The sequence below is a fragment of the Myotis davidii genome, unplaced genomic scaffold, assembly GCF_000327345.1.
Source record: "Myotis davidii unplaced genomic scaffold, ASM32734v1 scaffold608, whole genome shotgun sequence".
In the NCBI taxonomy this organism is placed as follows: domain Eukaryota; kingdom Metazoa; phylum Chordata; class Mammalia; order Chiroptera; family Vespertilionidae; genus Myotis; species Myotis davidii.
In genome coordinates this window covers 1,072,557-1,087,196 of record NW_006300025.1, presented here as the reverse complement: position 1 = coordinate 1,087,196, position 14,640 = coordinate 1,072,557, and positions in this window count along the sequence as shown.

Here is a 14,640-nt window from a genome sequence, read left to right as displayed (position 1 = left end):
TTTTTTAAATATATTTTTATTGATTTCAGAGAGGAAGGGAGAGGGAGAGAGAGAGATAGAAACATCAAGGATGAGAGGGAGTCATTGATTGGCTGCCTCCTGCATGCCCACCACTGGGGGTGGAGACCGCAACCCGGGAATGTGCCCTTGACCAGAATCAAACCTGGCACCCTTCAGTCCACAGGCTGACACTCTATCTACTGAGCCAAACCAGCTAGGTCCCTACTGTTGAGTTTTGAGGGTTCATTATATAGTCTAGATACTAGTTCTTTGTTGGATAAATGGTTTGCAAATATTTTCTCCCAGACTATAGCTCATCTTTTCATCCGCTTAAGAGGGCCTTCCACAGAGCAAAAGTTTTTAATTTTGATGAATACAGTTTACTAGTACTGATACTGCTTTTATGGATAATGCTTTTGGTATCAAGTATAAACCCTAGACTCCAGAGATTTTCTTCTCTGCTTATGTGGGGGCTAAAAAAATTAATACTTTTCCTTCTGTCTTCTAAATTTTTCTAGGTGGTTTAATAATTAAATTGACAGAGACAGATTAACAGGAGAAAATTAAAGTTTTAGTTCATACGCATGGGGAGTTCACAGAAGCAAGAAATTCCAAAGACAGTGAAGCAACATTGGGTCTATTTGTTATTTGTGGACAAAGGAGAAGCAGTGAATGGGGCATTAGATTTCAGAAGTGAGAATGGGCGATTTACAGGTGAGGAGGAACAGAACATACATGGCAGGAAAATTCTTGCGAGGCAACTCAGAAACAACGAGACATAGGGGGTATCCAGCTAACAGACCTCTGACTGAAGCCCTCTTATTTACATTCTTAATTCAAATTAGGTGAAGAATATCCAAAAATTTCCTTCCTGAAGCAGGGTTGTCTGTCTGAGTCCCTTGGGCAGGAAAGGGAGGAGGGTCGAAGGTTCTTCTGAGTCTTGTTTCTTTTCTTTCTTTTTTTTTTTAAATATATATATATTTTTATTAATTTCAGAGAGGATGGAAGAGGGAGAGAGAAATAGAAACATCAATGATGAGAGAGAATCATTGCCCAGCTGCCTCCTGCACGCTCCCCACTGGGGACTGAGCCAGCAACCCGGGCATGTGCCCTTGACCGGAATTGAACCTGGGACCCTTTGGTCCACAGGTCGACGCTCTACCCACTGAGGCAAACCAGCTAGGGCCTGAGTCTTGTTTCTTAATAAACAACTTAAAACCAATATCCCAAAGAGGCAGCTTCAGGGTGGCAAAACTTCAGTTCCCTTCACTTATTTCTTAACGTTTTGTAGTTTTACATTTAAGCTCATGATCTAGTTAGAGTTAAATTTTATATTAAGTCTGAGGTTTAGATTGATGTTCATTTTTTTTTTTTTTGGTCTATGGATGTCCAATTTCTCCAGTACCACTTGTTTGAAAAGGCTCTCTTTCCTTCCTTAGGTCATCTTGGCACCATTGTAAAAAATCAGTCTGGCCCAGCTGGTGTGGCTCAGTGGGTTGAGCATTACCCCATGTACCAAGAAGTTGCTGGTTAGATTCCCAGTCAGGGCGCATGCCTGGGGTGTAGGCTAGATCCCCAGTAGGAGGCATGCAGGAGGCAGCCATCGATGTTTCTATCTCTCCCTTCTTCTTTCTCTAAAGTCAATAAAACGTATTTTTATAAATTAGTCCGATCAGTCTTTGTGCACCTATTTTTGAGTTCTCTATTCTGTTCCATTGACCAATAATCCATCCCCCCACCAATAACACCCAGCCTTGGTTATTCTAGTGTTATAGTAAGTTTTGAAATCTGATAAGCTAATTTCTCCCTGTTTCTCTTTCTCAAAATTCTTTTAGATATTCTATATCAATTTGTGGAGAATTGACATCTTTACTATGGGGTCTTCTAATCCATGAACATAGTATATCTCTACATTTGTTTAGATCAGCTTTGATTTCTTTCATCAGCATTTTGTAGTTTCAGCATACAGATCTTGTACAGCTATGCATATGCCTGCTTTATTTTATTTTACTTTTTATATTTTATTGGTTTTTTACAGAGAGGAAGGGAGAGGGATAGAGAGTTAGAAACATCGATGAGAAAGACACATCGATCAGCTGCCTCCTGCACACCTGCTACTGGGGATGTGCCTGCAACCAAGGTACATGCCCTTGACTGGAATCGAACCTGGTACCCTTCAGTCCGCAGGCCAACGCTCTAAACACTGAGCCAAACCAGTCAGGGCTATTTTTTTTTGTGTCCAATTGTAACTATTGATTTTTAATTTTGCTGTCCACTGTTTGTTACTAATTATAGAAATACAATGGATTTTTATATGTTTAACTGGTGTCTTGAGACCTTGTTGAACTCACTTATTCGTTCTTGGATTTTTCAGATCCCTTGGGATTTCCTACATAGACAATTATATCATCTGCAAACAGCGACAGTTGAATTTCTTCCTTTCTAGTCATATGCTTTTATTCCTTTCCTTTTTGATTGTTTGTTTTTGCCTTATTGCACTGGTTAGAACTTACTGAATTAAGAGCCATGAGAGCCTTGACTTGTCTTTTTCCTGATTGTGTTATTGTTGTAATTAGCTAGTTATTAATAATAGAAAAGGAGCAAAGAAAAGGCCGGACATTATAAACATGGCCATTTGAGCAGCGTCACCAGGAAGCTACAACTTTACATTCCCAGGCGAACCACCAGCCCAACAAAGGGGAGATGGACACAGGTGCAGTGAAGTTAGGGTAAAGTAAAAAAGGTGCCTGTCAGTCTGAAATAAAGATAATTGGCTAAAGAAGGCAGAACCATTGCAAACTCACAAAAATTTAAAAATACATAATCCCCTAGAGTCTAGGGGCCCAGACAATGGAGTTTGCTCTTGGTACTTTTGGCTCTCTGTTCCTCTGGTTTTGTCTCTGCATTCTTATGTTTGCCTGCGTTCCCTCCATAGCTATGTGTTTGTAGAAGTTGCATGGTTCATGGCCATGTGGACCCCATCCGCAATGGACTGATGGACTAGAGCTTGGAACACAAACTAAGCTAGCCCGATGCTGGACTGAAGGGTGCAAATGTGGAGCAGAAACTCTGGGAAATGGCTTTAATCCTAGCTCTGCTGAAAGCAATGGCCCCTTTTCCTTGGCAGAATGTAGAAAGATGGGACCTGGGAAACTAAGAGATTTGATTTCACAGAAATAAAGCTCTCTACAATATTTCATCCTCCCGTGCAAATCTAAAAAAATGTCTTTTCTTGTGACATCGCAAAAATCCCCATTCCACTAGCAAAGTTGGGGACACTAAGAATTCTCCATTGATAACAATTTTATGGGAAAAACATTCAGTGTTTGCCATTAAGTTTAACATAACTGATAGATTTTTTGGTAGATACAACTTATCTAGTTAAGTAAGTTTTCCTCTATTATTTTTCTGAGAGTTTATTTTTAAAATCATGAATGGATATTGAATTTTGTCAAATGCTTTTTCTGCCTTGATTGATATAATCATGTGATTTTCCTTTAAATAGTGTTACTATTGATAGATTTTAAAAACTGCCAAATTAGCTGTGCATTAACATATTTTTATTTAAATAAACCTTATTTGGTCATTGCTGATATTTTGATAAGTGTTGTTGCATCTGAATATTAAATATATTTTTATTGATTTTAAAGAGGAAGGGAGAGGGATAGAGAGATAGAAACATCAATGATGAGAGAGAATCATTGGTTGGCTGCCTCCGGCATGCCCCCTACTGGGGATCAAGCCCACAACCCAGACATGTGCCCTTGGCCGGAATCAAACCTGGGACCCTTCATTCTGCAGGCCGATGCTCTATCCACTGAGCCAAACCGGCTAGGGCTTGGTCTATAGTCTTTTGTTTTTATTATTTGTTTGTTATTTTCATTCAATTCAATAAATATGTTAAAATTCCTTTGGGACTTTCTCTTTGATTAGTGGATTATTAGGAAGTGTGTTATTTATTTTCCAAGTATTTGGAGATGTTCCTGTTATTTTCCTGTTCTTGATTTCCATTTTCGTTTCATTGTAGTCAGAGAACACACTTGGTGATTTTAATTCCTTTAATTTGTTTGGTTTGTTTGATGGCTCAGTATATGGTCTATCTTAGCATATATTCTGTTTCCACTTGAAAAGAATGTGTATTCTGCTATTGGCAAGTAGAATGTTTTATACATGTCAATTAGATTCTGTTGTTTGATGGTGGTGTTGAGTTATTTTATATCCTTGTGATTTTCTGTTTAGTTGTTTTTTCAACTGTTTTGAGAAGGATGTTGAATGTGCCAACTCTAATTGTGGATTTATCCTTTAAGTTCTGTCAGTTTTACTTTATATTATTTTTTAGCTCTGCTGTTTGGTGCCTGCACATTTAAGAATGCTGGCGAATTGACTCTTTTATCATTATATAATGTCCTTTTCTGTCTTTGCTAATGTTTTTTGCCCTGGAATCTACTTTATCTAATATTAATATAGCAACTCCTGCTTTGCTTTGATTGGGGTATGCATGATATATCTGTTTCCATTCTTTTACAATCTGCTTATAATGTAGTTGAAGTGAGTTTCTTGTATACAGCATATAGTAGGGTCATATTTCTTAATTCACTCTACCAATCTCTTTTTTTTTAAGTTGGTATATTTAGACCATTATATATCTGTTTCCATTCTTTTACAATCTGCTTATAATGTAGTTGAAGTGAGTTTCTTGTATACAGCATATAGTAGGGTCATATTTCTTAATTCACTCTACCAATCTCTGTTTTTTAAGTTGGTATATTTAGACCATTTACATTTAATATTATTATTGATTTATTTATAGTATTTTTGAGTGTATCTCTTTGAATAGATTGTTTTGGTAGTTGCTTATTCTTCCTTAGGAACTTTCATTAAAGGAACATTTGTTTCTTCATGCTAGAAACACAATGACAACAACAATAATTATGGTTTCCTTTCTACCTTCTGCCATGTGCCTGGCTCTCTATAATTGATCTCCAAGCATTATTGTTTCAATTTTTCGATGTGAAAATTAAGGAGACTCAGAGTACTAGAGTAATTTGTTCAGGGCTACACAGTAAGAATCTATTTGCCACCAGGCTTCAAGTTGTTCTAATACATTTAAAAGCAGCTGTAGCCTGTGGGATTGTTTTGAGATAGTCTTTTTAGTTAATACGTAGGCTATTCTCCATTTATAATGAAGGATCTTGTCTACCTTGGGGGAGATGTACTCTTCCTTCTCTCACTTTCCTTTTTCTCAGTTATGTTTCTGAGACTGCCTGCATCACAGGTTCTGGAAAATAAGGAAGTTTTCAGCAGCAAAGAATCTGCAGCTATTAGGTGGCAGTATAGCATCCAATGATTCTAAAAACACCATGAGATGATCTGTCCTAACTTTGGACACATCATTGCTCTCATGGGAAAGTTAGTGCTGCTATTTTCTCCCTACCAATTAAAACAGACTCATTCCTGATGGGTAGACCTTGTGGTCAATCATTTATTTCAATTTAAACTCCACCCTAAAGAGATAAATCTTTTCAACCCTGTCAGAATTTCCTTTGTCTGTCTCAGCTGCCCACTATTATAATCACACCTTGGACTTTGTCATTACTAGAAATCACATCAGAGCTGAAATCTTGTTTTCAAACATTTTACCTCTCTGACAACTATTTATCCTCCTGGCTCACTTGTTGGAAATGTTCCCATTTCCAGAAACCTATTACTTCATCAAGACTTCTAATAGCTTTTCCCTATCATTACTTTTCTTCCTTCCCTCCGTAGGTTTATCATTATAATCCCTGTATTAGTTAGTCTTTGCTGCAGTAATAAATCGCAGTGGCTTACACAACAAAGCTTACTTCTTACCAATAGTTTTCTTGGCTTAAGAAAAAAAAAGCAACACATGGACTTTAATATTACAGAATTTGGCCTTTATTAACTAGCTTACACATAAACAAAGCTACTCTTTGCTCATCTGTCCTAACCTGTGAAGTATGGCACCAACAGACCCCCTTCCATAGCTTTTTACTATGTAATCAGATGACTCCTCCCCTCAAAACATGGTGAAAAAAAAGTTTTCACCCAGGGGAATGCTAACCAGAAATATTAAATTCTAAAGTTTCAGCAGATGCAACACCAGAAATAGGTTATGGACAGCTCTTACTTAAGTCTTTTACCTAAATAGTATAATAGAAAGTTATGGTGTTAGACAAAAGAACACACAGGTTTCCCACTGAACTTTGTTCTAATGGGTTTCAATGTTCGGTGACAGCTTTTGGCCAAGTTGTTTTTATTAAAAAGTACTGATTTTATGCCCGGCCGGTGTGGCTAAGTGGTTGAGCATCTACCTATGAACCAGGAGGTCACAGGTTCGATTCCTGGTCAGGGCACATGCCCGGGTTGTGGGCTCAATCCCCAGTAAGGGGGCATGCAGGAGGCAACCGATCCATGGTTCTCTCTTATCATGGATGTTTCTATCTCTCCCTCTCCCTTCCTCTCTGAAATCAATAAAAAAAAATTAAAAAAAGGTACTGATTTTAAAAACTAACTTAAAAACTGCCACACAAAAACCCCCAGACGGTCCACCAAACATTCTCCTTTCGTTCTGAAGGTTTTACAGTGCATTGTAATCATTAACCAGTCTTTATACTATTAAACTCCAATGGCCACTTGAGACAGTTTTGAGATCATTCTTCCACCAACGACTAAGACGAGTGGCAGGTATTGGGGCTAATATTCATTTGGCCTTCTGAGCTTTCTGGGCAGACTGGTGACTGCCAGCCCCAGCTGCCTCCTTGTCCACTGGTTTGATGGCACCTGTGTGTCTGTCTCATGTCACCAACAGCAAAACGGCCAAGAGGAGGACAGTCAGAGAAGCTCCCAACACACACGGGCTTGCCAGGAACTGTATCAATGATGGCAGCAAATTTGCAGGCAATGTGAGCTGTGTGACAGTTCAGCCCAGGTGCATGTCCGGCACTGATCTGGCCTGGATGGTTCAGGGTAATCACCTGAGCTGTGAAGCCGACTGCCTCCATTTCTGGATCATTTTTGCTGTCACCAGCCACATTGCCATGACAAACATCTTTGACAGACACATGCTTGACACTGAAGCCCACAATGTCCCCAGGAAGAGCCTCACTCAAAGGTTCATGGTGCATTTTAACAGACTTCACTTCAGTTGTAACACTGACTGGAGCCAAGGTGACCACCATGCCGGGTCTGAGAACACTAGTCCCCACTCAGCCCACACGGACAGTACCGATGCCTCCAATTTTGTAGACATCCTGGAGGGGCAGATGCAGGGGCTTGTCATTTGGACGAGTTGGTGGCAGGATGCAATCCAGAGCTCCAAGCAGCCTGGTCCATTGGCATTGCCATCTTTATGGGGAACGTTCCACTCCTGGAACCAAAGGATGTTAGCACTTGGCTCCAGCCTGTTGTCGCCATTCCAACCTGGAACTGGCACAAATGCTGCTGTGTTAGAGTTGTGGCTAATTTTCTTAATGTAGGCGCTGACTTCTTTAACACTCTCCTTGTATCTCTTCTGCCTTGTCGGGTGGCTCAGTGGAATCCTTTGTGTTAACACCAACAATCAGTTGTTTCACACCCAGTGTGTAAGCCAGAAGGTCATGCTCACGGGTCTGCCCATTCTTGGAGATGCCTGCCTCAAGTTCACCAGCATCAGCAGCAACAATCAGGACAGCAGTCAGCCTGAGATGTGCCTGTAACCATGTTTTTGATGAAGTCTCTGTGTCCTGGTGCATCAGTGATCGTCACATAATACTTGCTGGTCTCGAATTTCCATAGGGAGATATCAATGGAGCTACCACCCTCATGTTCAGCTCTTGGTTTATCCAAGATGCAGGCATACTTGAAAAAGCCCTTCCCATCTTTGCAGCCTCCTTGTCAAAAATTTCAATGGTTCTTTTGTCGATCTCATCACATTTGTAGATCAGATGGCCAGTAATGGTAGACTTGCTGGAATCTACATGTCCAACTATGATGATGTTGATATGAGTCTTTTTCTTTCCTACTTTGGCTTAGATTTAGGGGTAGTTTTCATGACACCAGTGTTCTGGTGGCAAACCTGTTGTGAAAAAGCCGATTTGTTTTGTCATGCCTGGGCTTTAGGCTCCAGGGTCTCTTGTTCTAAGACTAGGTGAAGGAGCAATGGCTGTCCAGGAATGTTCTTTCCATGGCGCATAGTGGGAGCATCGGAAGGGAGTGAAAAGATGCAATCTTTTAAGGCCTCAGCTTGGAACTGGCACATTGTCACTTCTGCCTGCCTATTGGTCAGAGCAAGTCACATGGTCAAGCCCAATGAGTCAGGGAACTGTTTTCCATTCCCTGGGATGAAAATATTTGCTTGACAATAATAAATCGACCACACCTCTTCGATCAATTCCCTAGCCCTTCTCTCTTTGTAGAATCAATCCTGGATGAACACAAGTATTTGTCTTCTTTCTGTATATACCTGAGCAGCAGAACATTGGTTGGAGGAAACCTGTGCAACTGAGCTGACTGATTTCTCCACAAATGAATTATCTCAAGCCTTACCAGACACTAACCATGCCATGTCTAAATTTTTCCCTATTTATTTATGTAATACCTTATTGTGGTGAAATATGCATAATGTAAAATTTATCATCTTAACCATTTCTAAGTGTACAGTTCAGTAGCGTTAAGTGTATTCCCATTGTTGTGCAACCAATCTCCAGAACTTGTTCATCTTGCAAAATTGAAACTCTGTGCCCATTAAACAATAACTCCCCAATCCCCACTTCCCCCAGCCCCTGGCAACTACCATTCTACCTTCTGTTTCTATGAATCCGACTACTCATATGAGTGAAATGATATCGTATTTGTCTTTTTGTGATTGGCTTATTTCACTTAGCAGAATGTCCTCAAGATTCATCCATGGTGGAATATGTGTCAGAATTTCCTTCCTTTTTTTAAAAATATTTTATTGATTTATTTTACAGAGAAGAAGGGAGAGGGATAGAGAGAGATCGATCAGCTGCCTCCTGCACGCCCCGCAGTGGGGATGTGCCCGCAACCAAGGTACATGCCCTTGACCGGAATCGAACCTGGGACCCCTGAGTCCGCAGGCCGACGCTCTATCCATTGAGCCAAACCGGTTCGGCTTCCTTCCTTTTTAAGACTGAATAATATTCTGTTGTATGTACAGACCACATTCTGTTTATCCATTCATCCATCAATGGACACCTGGTTGTGTTGCTTATACCTTTTGGCTATTGTGAATAATATTGTTATGAATATGGATGTATAAATAACTTTGAGATCATGCTTTCATTTCTGTTTGGTATATACCCAGAAGTGGAATTTCTATATCATATGGTAATTCTCAGTTTAATTATTTGAGCAAACTTTATGCTGTTTCCATAGTATTTTAAGTATTTCCCACAATTTTACACCTACCAACAGGGCAGCCAAACTTTTTATATTTCTCTGGAAAGCCTACTTTGACCCTTCCACCAATGACCATGTCATATTGTATCTTTCTTCCTCAAAACTTCCTCTTCTCCTCCCCCATTTTTTACTTTTAGGTTCAGCTGCTGACTTTGCTGAGAAAGTAGAAGCCATCAGATCTAAACATACTTATCCTCCTTGTATCAGACAACATTCCTTCATTTTCACCATCTTCCCATTCTGCTTCCTGTTTGTTACAACCAAAGAGACATACCCGCTGCTAACCCCTTCATCTAATCCCACCCTCACCTTCATTTCAGGGATTCATCACCTTATTCATTTTTCCAGTTCCTTTCCCATCACCCTTACTGGACTGAGTATTTTCTATCTTTAAAAAAACTCTCCCTTGAGCCCTGGCCAGATAGCTCAGTTGGTTATAGCATCGCCAATCAGGGCACATACAAGAATCAACTAGTGAATGTATAAATAACTGGAACAACTAGTCTCTCTCTCTCTCTCTCTCTCTCCCTCTCTCATCAATTACATATGTAAAAACCAACCAACCAAACAAACAAAAACCACTCTTCCTTAAGAAGTTCACATCATCTATGTGGTATTCTTGCCAAAAATGTTTAACCTGAATCCAATCATGAGGAAACAATCAGACATATCCAGGATGTGGGACATGCTACGTGACAACTGGCCCGAACTCTTCTAGCTGTCAGTGCCATGAAAGACAAAAATAAATAAAAATAAAAATGCAGAGGCTGTTTTAGATTAAGGAGAGTACAGAGACGTGACAACCAAATGGAATGTATGAATCTCAATTGGATCTAGCGCCAGGAAAAAAGAAAGCAGCTAGAGGGGATGTTTGTGGACTGTTGGGGAAATGTGAATATGGTCTGTTTATGAGGTAATGTCATTGCTTCAATATTAAATTCCCTCAGGTGGGATATGGCATTGAGGTTACATAGGGGAATGGTCTTGTTCTTAGGAAAAGCATGATGAGTATTTAGGAATATCTACAACTTATTTTTCAATGATTCACCCCAAATGAATATATATATATATATAAAATAAAAGACAAAAAGGGTAATTGACTGTACCTTCGCTACGCTTCCCATGGGCTAATCAGGGCAATATGCAAATTAACCGCCAACAAGATGGCAGGTAATTTGCATACGTAAGCTCCCAGTGGTGGAGCAAAGCCAAACGGCCCCGAAGCCAGCTGAGCAGTGAGGCCTCCCGGCCCCGGGATCAGCGGAGCCGCGAGGCCTTCCGGCCCCAGTGCCAAGTGGAGCTGCAAGGCCTCACGGCCCCGGCGCCAAGCAGAGCCGTGAAGCCTGACAGCTGGGGGGCAGGGGGGCTCTGGCCAGAGCCCAGCCAGAGCGAAGGCCTGGGTCCCAGGTGCCAGAGGAAAACTGGTGCCAGCAGCCAAGGGAAGGGAAGGCCTATTGCACTAATCTCTTCATGCAACAGGCCTCTAATATACATATATATTTATATGAATGGGGGAAGTAAATGTGGCAGTGTTAACAAATGATGACTAAAGAAAGGTAAAGGGTGAAGAGGAGTGCATTGTATTCCTCTTTCAACTTTCTGCAGGTTTGAAACTTTTCAAAAGAAAAAGTTGATCAGAAAAGAAAAAGAATCTTCCCTTGATCCATATTTGCCTGTAGCTATACCCAGTTTATGGGCCATTCTCAACTTAAGGATTGAGCCATTCACACACAGTGCTTCTGCCCTCACTTCCCTTCATCACTGGTCCATTCCTGCAGGCGCCTGCCCCTGAAAATGCTCTTGTCGAGGTCCTGATGGCCTCTATGCCAGCAGCTCCCAGACCAGCATTCCACACAGCTGGTCACTCCCTGTTCTCCAGGTACTCCTGTCTCTCAGCCTCAGAGACACCTTCTGGTTGCCCTTACCTCAGTGGTCTCTTCTTGTTTATCTTCCTTGCTTGCTCCTTTGCTCTCTCCAACCTCTAAATTTTGGGCTCCTCAGGTCCCAGCCTTTCTTCTTTAAAGCTCTCCTCAGGTGAGTTTATCTGTTCCTCTGGAGTTAAAAGCTGAATTTGTTCTAATGATGTCCAAATGTACACCTCCAGCCTGGATGTTTTCCACATTTGATGGCTTCACATCTGTCCTTAGGTATTTCACATACATCTCAAGTTTAACTTTTAATTATTTGTTCATTAATTGAGCAAATATTGAGTGTTGTCTATGTACTAGGCAACTGTCCTAAACACTGGGGTCGTGGAGAACAAGCCCATTGTGGCTGTGCCATTCCTTGTGAAAGACAGCAAATATGAAAGGATTTGATGGTCATACGGGCTATAAAGAGAATACATTTTTTAAAAAGGGGATATATTAGAGACTGCTTGGGTGGATCTATACCTCTTCTTTGGGTGCCCAGAGAAGGCCTCTTTGAGGAGGGTACAATGAAATGGAGCTCAGGATGAGAAGTGGGCCCAGCAAGAGAAGATCTAGAGATGGGGAGTTGAATTAGAAGGGGCGGCTAGTTTAGCTGCCCTCAGGTGGGAATGTGCTTGGCATGTTCCAGACCTGAGGTGTATCCCCAGAACCCAGAACCTTGATCCCCTCTCTCTCTGGTTCATAGTTTCGAATTCCAGGGCATTTAAGACATGCTGATGAACTCTATCTGAAAAACCTTTACTTGACCTTGAATTCCTATTTTAGAATCTTCTTCAGACTAGGAACTGCTCTCTGTCTGGGATGGAAAGCACTTTGATTCTTGTATCAGCAAAGGGTCAGGATGTTAGGTCAGAGTTTCACCAATCCTTTCACCCTCCTTGCTTGAAATCTTCTTGAAGGAGGAAGGTTTCCATCCTCCACGACTCCCTCCCAGCCCACCCTTACCCTCTGTAGCTGCCACTGTATTCGTGGAGACTGGAGGGGAGCCATGAGAGAGGGTCCTGGTACTAACAGTTGTCACACTGCTGTAAGTGTCTCTCTCAGCAAAGTGGAAAAGGTGACTTGACTCTGTTTTATAATCTTTCCTGGGTAGGATTGGTAGCCAATGATAATAAAAGCCCGCCTCCCTCAGGGCTAGATCCCATTAAACCTTTGCTAATGAGGCAAAAATCCATCTTTTCCTAAATGAGGTGTGTGTGTGTGTGTGTGTGTGTGTGTGTGTATGTGTGTGAAACCACTCCTTAAATAAATTTGAAACATACTTAGAACTTAATTTTTTGAGTCAGCAATGCATTCATATCTTTCTAAAACTTAAAACATTAAAAAAGTGTAGCAAAAAATATTTCCCCATACCCCTGTCCCTAACCTCCCATTTCTTATCCTCTTCCATCCCCTGCCCTGCAAATGGATAACCACTATTATCAGTTTCTTGTGTATCTGTGTGAGGACCCACTTGGAACCCCAGAATTGGAACAAAGATTATTTTAAGCTAAAGATGTTTGAGATTCAACAGATACAGAAAGAAGCCTTCTCGGAGTTCCCCTTATACAACTCAAAGCAGAAACCTCAGAGAAATGAGGACTGCTATGAATTCCCTCTTCAGGGCAGCTTCTGCTACGAGGAGTGAGAGAAAGAGAGAGAGAGAGAGAGAGAGAGAGGAGAGACACCAAGAGTAAATCTACCATAAATCTCATGAAGAAGATGAAAGAGTATCACACCTGCATGAACAAACATTACCACAAACTTTCTTATCTCTGGTTTGTTCTCCTAAAAACCCACTTGTCTTTCCTAAAGAAACCTTTTTGTTCTTCCCGGTGAAGCCCTTTTCCCTCCCTTTCCCTTTTCCTTTTCCCTACTAAGTATATAAATATAAAAGGCCCAAATTCCAAAGACCGCTTTAATTTAGTCATCACTGAGCACTCCCTCATGTATGCATAAATAGGTTCTGACTTCCCTCTTGCTAATCTGTCTTTTGTTTAGTCTGCAAGCCTCCACCTTCAGAACCTAAGAGGATAGAGGAAAGTTTTCCTCCCTGACACTTGCAGACTTTTTTTTTGGCATATATACATATACTAGTATAACTATTTAAGCAAATATATTCTTCTCACCCTCCTCATACATATAGCATTTATTTATTTATTTATTTAAACACATATGATTTCACTCTATAAAACTGTTATGCATCTTGCTTTTTTTTCACTTGAAAATACATCTTGGAAACCTTCCAATATCTGTACATAGAGAGAATTATTATTATTATTATTTTTAAATATGTTTTTATTGATTTCAGAGAGAGGGAGAGAGAGAGATAGAAACATCAATGATGAGAGAGAATCATTGATCAGCTGCTTTCTGCATGCCTACAGGGGATCAAGCCCAAATCCCAGGCATGTGCCCTGACCGGGAATTGAACTGTTCCTTCTGGTTCATGGGTTGATACTCAACCACTGAGCAACACTGGCTGGACTTCTTTGTATTTTAAAAAATTCTTATTCTTTTTTGTTGTTATTATTTTTGTTTTTGTTTTTTTAAAATACTTAAACTTTTTTTTGCTATTTTAAAAATTAACTTTATCAAGGTATAATTTATATACAATAAACTTCATTTATACATTTTAAGCATCAGTTTGATGACTTTTGACCAATGTATACACCTAAACAGGATCTAGCACCCATCCATTATCAGAGGAAGTTCCTTAGTCCTTCTTTGCTGTCCCCTCAATTCCAGGCAACCACTGTACTGCTTTCTGTTACTGTAAATTTGCTTCTCTTGTTTAAAAATTTTATATAAATGGAATCATGTAATAGACACTCTTTTGTATCTAGCTTGTTTTACTCCCTACAGTGATTTTTAAAAAAATTGATTTTAGACAGAGAGGAAGGGAGAGAGAGAGAGACAGAGAGAGAAATGTTGATTTGTTGTTCTACCTATTTATGCATTCATTGGTTGATTCTTGTATGTACCCTGACTGGGGATCAAATCCCAAATCCATAAGGTATCAGGATGATGCTCTAATCTTTTTTTGTTTTTGGATACATGCATATATTTAATAATGAAGCAATTCACCACCAACAACAAAAAATTAAAAAAATTCATGAGACCTCAGTGCTGTGGAATAGTATTGGACATCAAGGCAAAAAGACGCAGCAACTGACCCAGAAAGCTGAATGAAGAGAGAAGCAAAGGCAAATTTGGCTAGGATGGTATTATATGCTCTTGAAAAGGAGAATGGCTGCAGAAACACCCACTTATTTGACTGCTTAGAAGCAGGCAGCCTTACTGTACGCTGCAT